Source organism: Macaca mulatta, chromosome X (assembly GCF_049350105.2).
Source record: "Macaca mulatta isolate MMU2019108-1 chromosome X, T2T-MMU8v2.0, whole genome shotgun sequence".
In the NCBI taxonomy this organism is placed as follows: domain Eukaryota; kingdom Metazoa; phylum Chordata; class Mammalia; order Primates; family Cercopithecidae; genus Macaca; species Macaca mulatta.
This window is the reverse complement of record NC_133426.1, coordinates 37,558,134-37,569,161: the sequence shown is the minus strand read 5'-3', so window position 1 is coordinate 37,569,161 and position 11,028 is coordinate 37,558,134.

The window sequence follows — 11,028 nt, the reverse complement described above, 5'->3', positions numbered from 1 at the left end:
TTCTTTTTTCATGTTGCTTGAATTTATTGTTATTTAACTAGGGTGTTTCTAGAAGACAGAATGTATAATAAATATAAATCAAAGCTCTTTCAATGCAATCGGTATTATTTACATGTGGAAAATGGCAGCATTTACCTCAAATCATTATGTTTATGTTTTCAAAGGGCTTGCCCAACTGTAGGCGGAGTACATTGTTTCTGTTTGGGAGACATGTTGCTCAGGCCTAAGGCAAAGTTAAACAAGTCTCATTGAACATAGGAATCTCATACACACAATACTCAGGGAGGCTGAGGTGGGAGAATTGTGTGATCCCGGGAGGCAGAGGTTGCAGTGAGCTGAGATTGCACCATTGCACTACAGCCTGGACAAAAGGGCGAAACTCCATCTAAAAAAAAAAAAAAAAAGAATTCTAGGTTGAATATAATTTCCAGCAGAACTTTGAATTTTTATGAAATTTCTAATGGACATATATACATAAACAGATGGCATATCCTTTTTCTCTCTCAGGTGTGGTCCCTGGTCCATGGATCTTGGTCCATGGTCTTCTAGTTTCCAGTGTTGCTGAAACAAGTTTGATTCTTGCTACTTTATGGGTTACCTGTGTTTTGATTTGTTTTGTTTTGCTTTAATATTTCCCTTCTGGAGGCTGTCGCAAATTTACTTGAACCTTGATGTTCTGAAATTTTGTAATAATATGTTTAGACATAAGAAATTATTTTCAGTGTGCCGGCTACTCTGTGGACTCTGTCCATATGATGACTTGTATTATTTAGCTCAGATAAAGTATCTTATAATTTCTGGCACTTTTCTCTCACGCGCTATTTCTGTACTCTCTTTCTGAAACTTCCATCAGTTGGATGACAGACTTGACTGTTTTCATTCCCGTGTTTCACTCTTCCCCTTCTTTGTATCTGGTATTTCCATGCCTCCAGTTTCTCTGGAATTCTTCAGGGTAAATAGGAATCTTCCTGAGCATTGTCCCCTTCCTCACATATGTCTAAGTTTGATTTCTTTCAGCCTAATTCATGATGTACCACTTGTCTATCAAAAAATTAAATGGTACCAGCTCCTCTTTGTACCTCTGGTAGAATTTGGTTGTGAATCCATCTGGTCCCGGGCTTTTTTTGGTTGGTAGGCTATTAATTACTGCCTCAATTCCAGAACTTGTTATTGGTCTATTCAAGGATTCGACTTCTTCCTGGTTTAGTCTTAGGAGGGTGTATGTGTCCAGGAATTCATCCATTTCTTCTAGATTCTCTAGCTTATTTGTGTAGAGGTGTTTATACTATTCTATGATGGTAGTTTGTATTTCTGTGGGGTCAGTGGTGATATCTCCTTTAACATTTTTTATTGTGTCTCTTTGATTCTTCTTTCTTTTCATCTTTATTAGTCTGGCTAGCAGTCTATTTTGTTAATCTTTGCAAAAACCAGCTTCTGGATTCATTGATTTTTTTGAAGGGTTTTTCACTCTATCTCCTTCAGTTCTGCTCTGATCTTAGTTATTTCTTGCCTTCTGCTAGCTTTTGAATTTGTTTGGTCTTGTTTCTCTAGTTCTTTTTTTTTTTTTTTTTTTTTACCGAGTTTCAAGTTTCACTCTTATTGCCCAGGCTGGAGTGCAATGGCGCAATCTCGGCTCACCACAACCTCTGCCTACGGGTTCAAGTGATTCTTCTGCCTCAGCCTCCTGAGTAGCTGGGATTACAGGCATGCACCACCACGCCCAGCTAATTTTGTATTTTTAGTAGAGATGGGGTTTCTCCATGTTGGTCAGGCTGGTCTCAAACTCCTGACCTCAGGTGATCCACCCGCCTCGGCCTCCCAAAGTGCCGGGATTACAGGTGTGAGTCACCATGCCCAGCCTCTCTAGTTCTTTTAATTGTGATGTTAGGGTGTTGATTTTAGATCTCTCCTGCTTTATCCTGTGGGCATTTAGTGCTATAAATTCTGGAAAAATAAAAAAGGAGAATTTTCCTTTTGGTAAAGTTGAGATTTGGGTTCGCGGCAGTTTACATTTTTTTTTTTTTGAGACAGGGTCTCGCTCTGTTGCCCAGGCTGGAGTGCAGTGGTGTGATTTTGGTTCACTGCAACCTCTGTCTTCAGGGTTCAAGCAATTCTTGTGCCTCAGCCTCCCCCATAGCTGGGACTACAGGCGTATATCACCATGCCCAGCTAATTTTTGTGCTTTTTTTTTTTTTTTTTTTTGTAGAGACAGGGTTTCACCATGTTGCCCAGGCTGGTCTTGAACTCCTGAGCTCAAGTGATCCACCTGCCTCAGCCTCCCTAAGTGCTGGGATTACAGGCATGAGCCACCACATCTGGCCAGTTTACAAATATTTTTGACCACAGCCACAGTAAGAACACATTTTATATTGTGACTCACTGTACTCATAACTGTATAGAATGGAAACAAAAATTCTCCCAAAAGATACTTGACTCAACATGAAGAGTGCTGTCTGATATCTCATTTGTATTTAATTCTTATATATTTCCTTTTTTAAAATGTTTGGTTGAGATTCACTAAATTTATATGAAGATCCATTAATAGTTTGTAACCCACAGGTGGAAGACTTCTGGAACATAAGTTACAGAAGATATAGCAACACTAGGCTAGGAGGGCCCTTCCAGAACAAGCCTTCCACAGTTTCCATGGCTACCCATTTCTCAGGTCAATACAATTAGTGATGCAGTGAACCAAAACTATCATGGCAATCTGCTCCTCTCTTTCTTCTTCATCAGACCTGGGAATGCACCTCATAATGAAAGCAGCAGGAATGTGACATCTCTTGACAGTGCTCTCACAGAGAAACCAGGCCAGTTTTTGCAAGGAGTGGTTTGTTCATATACCTCACCCACGCTGCAGAAGAGCTGACTGACCTCTTCCCTCACCTCAACAGCCGTTCAGATGAGAATTTATTTCTTTACGGGTCCTTTGAGGAGTTGCCCTCCCCCAGGGTGTGGAGAATTACTGATGACTCAGAGAAGCCAAACCCCAGCTCTGAATCAGGGGATGTGCCACCTCTAAGCCTCCCTTCGGGTTTCCCCACATGCTACAAGTCCAGCAGGCTCCTGCAGCCCTCCTGGTGGTGTGGGGTGCCTCGTCTTAAGCCCAGCTACAGCTACCCTTTGTCACTGGGCTGATGGCCTATCTGGGTACTATAGGGCCTCTTTACCATAATGCTGGAGATGGAACCCTGAACGAAAGGACCACAGCCTTTCCAGAGCAGCAGATCAGGTTGCCAAGTCTGATCTGCAGAGCTATGAGTGGGGGGTGGTAAAGGGAAATTGTGGGTGTGGGTGGGCATGGGAGTGATGGCGTTGCTCCACTTTTAGCAGCTGAAGGGAGAACATGTGGTGGCTTAGAGTACCTCAAAAGAGTGGGAGGTTAAGAGTAAGGTTTTGAAAGTCAGATGGTTTCAACTTAATCTTGGTTCTTCCCCTTATTGTCTGTGTGACTTTGCCGTTGACCAATTTTTTAAACTAGTCTGTGGTCTCCACTTGTGTAACTTCTACTTTTCATCCTGTTTTGAAGAATACATGTGATAATGCATATGAATCATGAATTGCCTCACATACAGCATGGGCTCATTAATGGTAGCTGCTATTATTAATGCATTGTTGTTGTTATCATACTGGGGAAGAGGAAAAGGTGGAAAGACTTAGCCAGTGGTCCCTGGAATGCAGCTAAATGCAGGATGTCATGCCTGGTAACTGCACATATAGTGTACCCTATTACAGAAACTTGCCCTTCCTGGTTTGGCAGAGTGTGTCATGCTTGCCTGGTAGGAGGAGAAGCTTCTGGAATAGCTGTGCTCAGAAGGAATCTGAAGCGAAGCCATGGCAAGTCCCAGTGTGGCAACAGCCTCACACTGAGCATCTTGGCCTTTCGTGGGTTTGGAGTGGTGAACATGGGCAGGCCAGCTGAGTAGCTGCCTTCCCTTCCCCTTTAGGACTTAATATTTTGTGATTTAGTCATAATTTTTCAGGCTTTCCAAGATGGCTCTTTTTAAAGGCATTATTTCTCACTGGGACTTTCCGGGGGTGATACGTAAGCCTCACCTATATTCCTGAAAGGCCACATTCTACAAGGCACATATTTAAAGAGGTTGTTAAGTGTGTAATAGAGATGGGTCTAGCATTGGAGGGGAACAGAAGTGGCGGGAAAGAAACAACAAGTCACAGAATAAGAAATATAAAAGGGAGAAAATTAGAACACATGCAGCGTAAAACAGCAAGCTAAAACTCCTGCTGGGCCCTGGTGCTAAGGCAGGGTCAATATTCCGTACCTCGATGAGCAAGCACTGCCACCTGCTGGCCATGGGGAATGTGACTGCCAAGGGATCTCTTTGGAAATGGCATACATGCATACATCATTTTATTGTGCTTTGAACATAATTGCATTTTTTTTTTAACGAATTGAAGGTTTGTGGCAGCCCTACCTCAATCAAGTCTAATGGCATCATTTTTCCAACAGCACCTGCTCACTTTGCGTCTCTGCTACATTTTGGTAATTCTCTGAAATGTTTTAAAGAAATGAAAAATTTCAAACATTTTCACTATTATTGTATCTGTTATGATGATCTGTGATCAGTGATCTTTGATGTTACCATCGGAATTCTTCCACACAAACCACACCCATATGAGACAGCAAATTTAATGTGTGCGCATTCTGACTGTTCCACAAACTGACAGTTCCCCCATCTGCCTCCCACTCCTCGGGCCTTCCTATTCCCTGAGACACAGCAATATTAAATTAGGCCAATTAATAACCCTATAGTTGCCTCTAAGTTTTCAAGTGAAAGGAAGAGTTACACATGTACACTTTCAACCAAAAGCTAGAAATGATTAAGTTTAGTGAAGAAGGCATGTTGAAAGCTGAAAGAGGCAAAAAATCAGGCCTCTTGTGCCAAACAGCCAAGTTTTGAATGCAAAGGAAAAGTTCTTGAAGGAAATTAAAAGTGCCATTCCAGTCAACGTAGGAATGACGAAAAGGAAAACAGTTTTATTGCTGACATGGAGAAAGTTTTAATGGCCGAGATAGAAGATCAAACCAGCCACAGCATTCCCTTAAACCAAAGCCTAATCCAGAGCAAGGCCCTACCTTTTCAATTCTGTGAAGGCTGAGAGAGGAGAGGAAGCTGCAGAAGCAAAGTTGGAAGCTAGCAGAGGTTGGTTCATGAGGTTCAACAAAAGAAGCTGTTTCCATAACATGAAAATGCAAGGTGAAGCAGCAAGTGCTGGTGGAGTAGCTGCAAAAAGTCACCCAGAAGATCCAGCTAAGATCACTGAAGAAGGTGGCTACACTAAACAACAGATTTTCAATGTAGACAAACAGCTGTATATTGGAAGAAGATGCGTCTAAGACTTTCATAGCCAAAGAGGAGAAGACAATGCCTGGCTTCGAAACTTCAAAAGACACTGACTCTCTTGTTAGGGGCTAATGCTGCTGGTAACTTTAAGCTGAAGACAGTGCTCATTTACCATTCCAAAACTCCTAGGGCCAATAAGAATTATGCCAAATCTACTCTGCCTGTGCTCTTGAAATGAAGCACATTTCTAGATGACAGCACATCTGTGTACAATATGGTTTACAGAATAAGCCCACAAAAAACTACCGTAGAGAAAAAAAAAATCCTTTCAAAATATTACTGCTCATTGACGTTGCACCTGGTCAACCAAGAGCTCTGATGGAAATGTGCATGGAGACGAATGTCGTTTTCATGTCTGCTAACATAGCATCCTTTCTGCAGCCCATGGATCAAAGAGTTATTTAAACTTTCAAGTGTTACTATGTAAGAAATACATTTTATAAGGCTATAGTTGCCATACAAAGTGATTACTCTGATGGGTTTAGGCAAAAGAAATTGAAAACCTTCTGAAAAAGTTACCATTTAAGATGACATTAAGAACATTCATGATTCATGGGAGAAAGTCAGAAATATCGACATCAACAGAAGTTTGGAATAAGTTTATTCTAACCCTTATAGATAGCTTTGAAGGATACAAAAGTTCAACGGAGGAAGCAACTGCAGATGTGGTAGAAATAGCAAGAGAGCTAGAATTAGAAGTGGAGTATAAAGAAGTGACTGAACTGCTGCAATTTCATTTTTTGTTTTTAATTTTTGTGAGTATATAATAGGTGTATACATTTATGGGTCACATAAGATATTCTGACACAGGCATGCAATGCATAATAATCACTTCCGGGTAAATGGGGTATTCATCACCTCAAGCATTTATCCTTTGTGTTACAAATTACACTCTTCATTATTTTAAAATGTACAACTAAATTATTTTTGACTATAGTCACTCTGTGGTGCTGGCAAATACTAGGTCTTATTCATTCTATCTAACTATGTTTTTGTACCACTTAATAATTCCCACTTCTTCCTGACCACACCCCCTCTGCCTCCAACCAATACCCTTCTCATCTTCTGGTAAACATCATTCTATTCTCCATATCCATGTGTTTAATTGTTTTAATTTTTAGCTCTCACAAATAAGGAAGAACACGCAAAGTTTGTCTTTCTGTGGTTGGCTTGTTTCACTTAATATAATGATCTCCAGTTCCATACATGTTGTTGCAAATGACAGGATCTCATCCCTTTTTACGGCTGGATAGTACTCCAGTGTGTATGTGTACCACATTTTCTTTCTTTGCTTTAAGCTGAAAGCAATGATCATTTACCATTCCAAACTCCCAGGGCCCATAAGAATTATGTCAAATCTACTCTGCCTGTGCTCTAGAAATGAAACAACAAAGCCTAGATGACAGCACATCTGCTTACAGCATGGCCTACTGAATATTTTAAGCCCACTTAAACCTACTGTAGAGAAAACTAGGTTCTCCATATTGGTTGTACCAATTCACATTCCCATCAACTGCATATGAGACTTCCCTTTTCTCCACATTCTTGCCAGCATTTGTTATTGCCTGTCTTTTGGATAAAAGCTATTTTAGGCCGGGCGTGGTGGCTCATGCCTGTAATCCCAGCACTTTGGGATCCGCCAAGGCGGGAGGATCACGAGGTCAGGAGATGGAGACCATCCTGGCTAACAGAATGAAACCCCGTCTCTACTAAAAATACAAAACATTAGCCAGGCGTGGTGGCGGGCACCTGTAATCCCAGCTACTTGGGAGGCTGAGGCAGGAGGATGGCGTGAACCTGGGAGGTGGAGCTTGCAGTGAGCCTAGATCACACCACTGCACTCCAGCCTGGGCAATGGAGCAAGACTCTGTCTCAAAAAAAAAAAAGAAGAAGAAGAAAAAAAGCTATTTTAACTGGGGTGAGATAATATCTAATTGTAGTTTTAATTTGCATTTCTCTGATGATCAATGATGTGGAGCACCTTTTCATATGTCTGCTTGCACTTTGTATGTCTTATCTTTTGCGAAATGTCTATTAAGATCCTTTGCCCTTTTAAAAATCAGATTATACAATTTTTTCCTAAAGAGTTGTTTGAGCTCCTATGTATTCTGGTTACTAATCTCTTGTCAGAGGGGTAGATAGTAAATATTTTCTTCCATTTTGTGGGTTGTCTCTTTCTTTTGTTGATCGTTTCCTTTGCTGTGCAGAAGCTTTTTAATTTGATGCGATCCCATTTGTCCATATTTGCTTTGGTTGCCTGTGCTTGTCGGGTGTTGTTCAAGAAATCTTTGCCCACTCTAGTGTCCTGAAGAGTTTCCTCAAAGTTTTCTTTTAGTAGCTTCATAGTTTGAGGTCTTAGATTTAAGACTTTTATCCATTTTGATTTGATTTTTATACATGGTGAGAGATGGGAGTCTAGTTTAATTTTCTGCACATGGATGTGGAATCATCCCAGCATCATTTATTGAAGAGGCTGTCTTTTCCCGTGTATGTTCTTGGCAGCTTTGTCAAAAATAAGTTCACTGTGGGTGTGTGGATTTGTTTCTGGATTCTCTATTCTGTTCCACTGATCCATGTGTCTGTTTTTATGCCGGTACTGTGCCATTTGGGTTACTATGTCTCTGTAGTGTAATTCAAAGTTAGGTGATGAGATTCCTCCAGTTTTATTTTTCCTTAGGATAGCTTTGACTATTCTGGGTCATTTTGTGTTCCATATAAATTTTGGACTGTTTTTTCTATTTCTTTGAAGAATGTCATTGGTATTGTGATAGGGATTACATTAAATCTGTAGATTTCTTTGGGTAGTGTGGACATTTTAACAATATTGATTCTTCCAATCCATAAACATAGAATGTCTTTCCATTTTTTGTGTCTTCTTCAATTTCTTGCATCAATGTTTTATAGTTTTCTTTATAGAGATCTTTCACTTTTTTGCTATACTCCTATGTATTTTATTTGCAGCTATTGTAAATGAGATTATTTCTTTTTCAGATTATTCACTGTTGGCATAGAGAAATACTACTGGGTTTTGTATGTTGATTTTGTGCTCTGCAACTTTACAGAATTTGTTTATCAGTTTTAATAGTGTTTTTGTGGAGTCTTTAAGTTTTTCCAAATATAAAATCATATTATCTACATACAAGGATAATTTGACTTCTTCCTTTCCAGTTTGGGTGCCCTTTATTTCTTTCTCTTGTCTATTTGCTCTAGCTAGGATTTACAGAACAGTGGTGAAAGTGGGCATCCTTATCGTGTTATAGATCTTTGAGGAAAGGCTTTCGGTTTTTCTCCATTTAGTATGATACCAACTATAGGTCTGTCGTATATGGCTTTTATTATGTTGAGGTATGTTCCTTCTACACCCAGATTTTTCAGGGTTTTTATCATGACGAGATGTTCAGTTTTGTCAAATGATTTTTCAGCATCAATTTTAATGATCATGCGGTTTTTGTCCTCCATTCCGTTGCTATAATGTATCACATTCATCTATTTCCATACGTAGAACCATCCTTGCATCCCTGGGATAAATCTCACTTGGTTGTGATGAATAATCTCTTTAATGTGCTGTTGAAATCAGCTTGCTGCTATTTTATTGAGGATTTTTGCATCGATATTCATCAGTGATACTGGCCTGGAGGTTTTGTTTGTTTGTTTGTTTGTTTGTTTGTTTGTTTGTTTTTATGTGTCTTTGTCTGGTTTTGGCATCAGGGTAATACTGGCCTCATAAAATGAGTTCAGAAGTATTCCCTCCTCCTCTATTTTTAAAAATAGTTTGTGTAGAATTGGTATTAGTTGTTAAAATGTTTGGTAGGATTCAGCAGTGAAGCCATTGGGTTCTGTGCTTTTCTATGCTGGGAGACTTTTTATTATGGCTTCAGTCTTGTCACTTGCTATCCATCTGTTCAGATTTTGCAGCTCTTCATGGTTCAATCTTGGTAGGTTGTACGTATCTAGGAATTTATCCATTTCTTCTAGGTTTTCCAATTCATTGGCATGTAGTTGCTCATACTAGCCACTAATAATCCTTTAGATTTTGGCAGTATCAGTTCTAATGTCTCCTTTGTCATCTCGGCTCTTATTTATTTGGGTCTTCTCTCTTTTTTTCTTAGTTAATCTGACTAAAGTTTTGTCAATTTTATCGTTGCAAAAAACAAACTTTTTGTTTCATTGATATTTGGTATTGTTTTCCTCATTTCAAATTCATTTATTTCTGCTCTGATCTTTATAATTTTTTCCTTCTACTAATTTTGGGTTTGGTTTGCTCTTGCTTTTCTAGTTATTTAGATGCATCATTAGGTTGTTTATTTAAATGAATCCTTATTTTTTAATGTACGTGGTTAAAGCTATTATTATCTTTCCTCATAGTACTGCTTTTACTGTGTCCCGTAGGTTTTGGTATATTGTGTTTCCATTATTATTTGTTTCAAGAAACTTTTCAATTTCCTTCTTAATTTATTCAGTTACCCATTACTCATTCAGGACCATATTGTTTAATTTACAGGTGTTTGTGTAGTTTCCAAAATTTCTCTTGTTATTGATTTTTAGTTTTATTCCACGGTGGTCAGAGAAGATGCTTGATATTATTTTAATTTTTTGAAATGCTTAAAGACTTGTTTGTGACCTAACATATGGTCTAGCCTTGAGAAAGATCCATGTGCTGAGGAAAGGAATTTGTATTCTGCAGCCATTGGATGAAATGTTCTGTAAATATCTATCAAGTCAATTTAATCTATAGTGCAGATTAAGCCTGATGTTTCTTTGTTGTTGATTTTTTTTTTTTTGTCTTAGAGGTCTCTACAATGCTGAAACTGGGGTGTTGAAGTCTCCAGGTATTATTGTATTGGGGTTTCTCTCTCTCCTTAGCTCTAATAATATTTGCTTTATGTATCTGGGTGCTCCAGTGTCAGGTGTATATGTATTTATAATTGTTATATCCTCTTGCTGAATTGACCACTTTATCATTATATAGTAACCTTCTTTGTCTCTTCTTATACTTTTGGTTTTGAAATCTATTTTGTCTGATATAAGTATAGCTACTCCTACTCTTTTTTTGGTTTCTATTGGCATGAAATGTCTTTTTCCATTCTTTTATTTTCAGTGTATGTGTTTCTTTATACATGAAGTTTGCTTCTTGTAGGCAAAAGATCACTGGATCTTTTTTTAAATCCATTCAGCCAGTCTATGTCTTTTGATTGGAGAGTTTAGTCCATTTACACTCAATGTTATTATTGATAGGTAAGGACTCACTCCTGCTATTTTGTTATTAATTTTCTAGTTATTTTGTGGTCTTCTCTTCCTTCTTTCCTTCCTTCCTGTCTTCCTTTTAGTGAAGATGATTTTCTCCTGCAATATGATTTAATTTCTTGCTTTTTTATTTTTTGTGTATCTCTCACTTAGCAGATCAAAAGCAAGTCTTAGAGGGCTGAGGCCACAGTGCCCCCACAGTGCAGAGAGGACTCTGCTTCAACCCGGCATGCTTGGCACCAGAGGCTTGCTGGCCCAGAGCAAGGAGGCTATGAAGGAGGGCAAGAGGCGGTGGGCATCCATAGACTGTGGGAAGAGGAAGGCTGGCACTGAGGCCCCTGTATCCTGAGGGCCTCCTCCACAACTAAGCCTGGGAAGGACACAGTAAATTGGTTGAGGCAATACCAGAGGCTCAAGG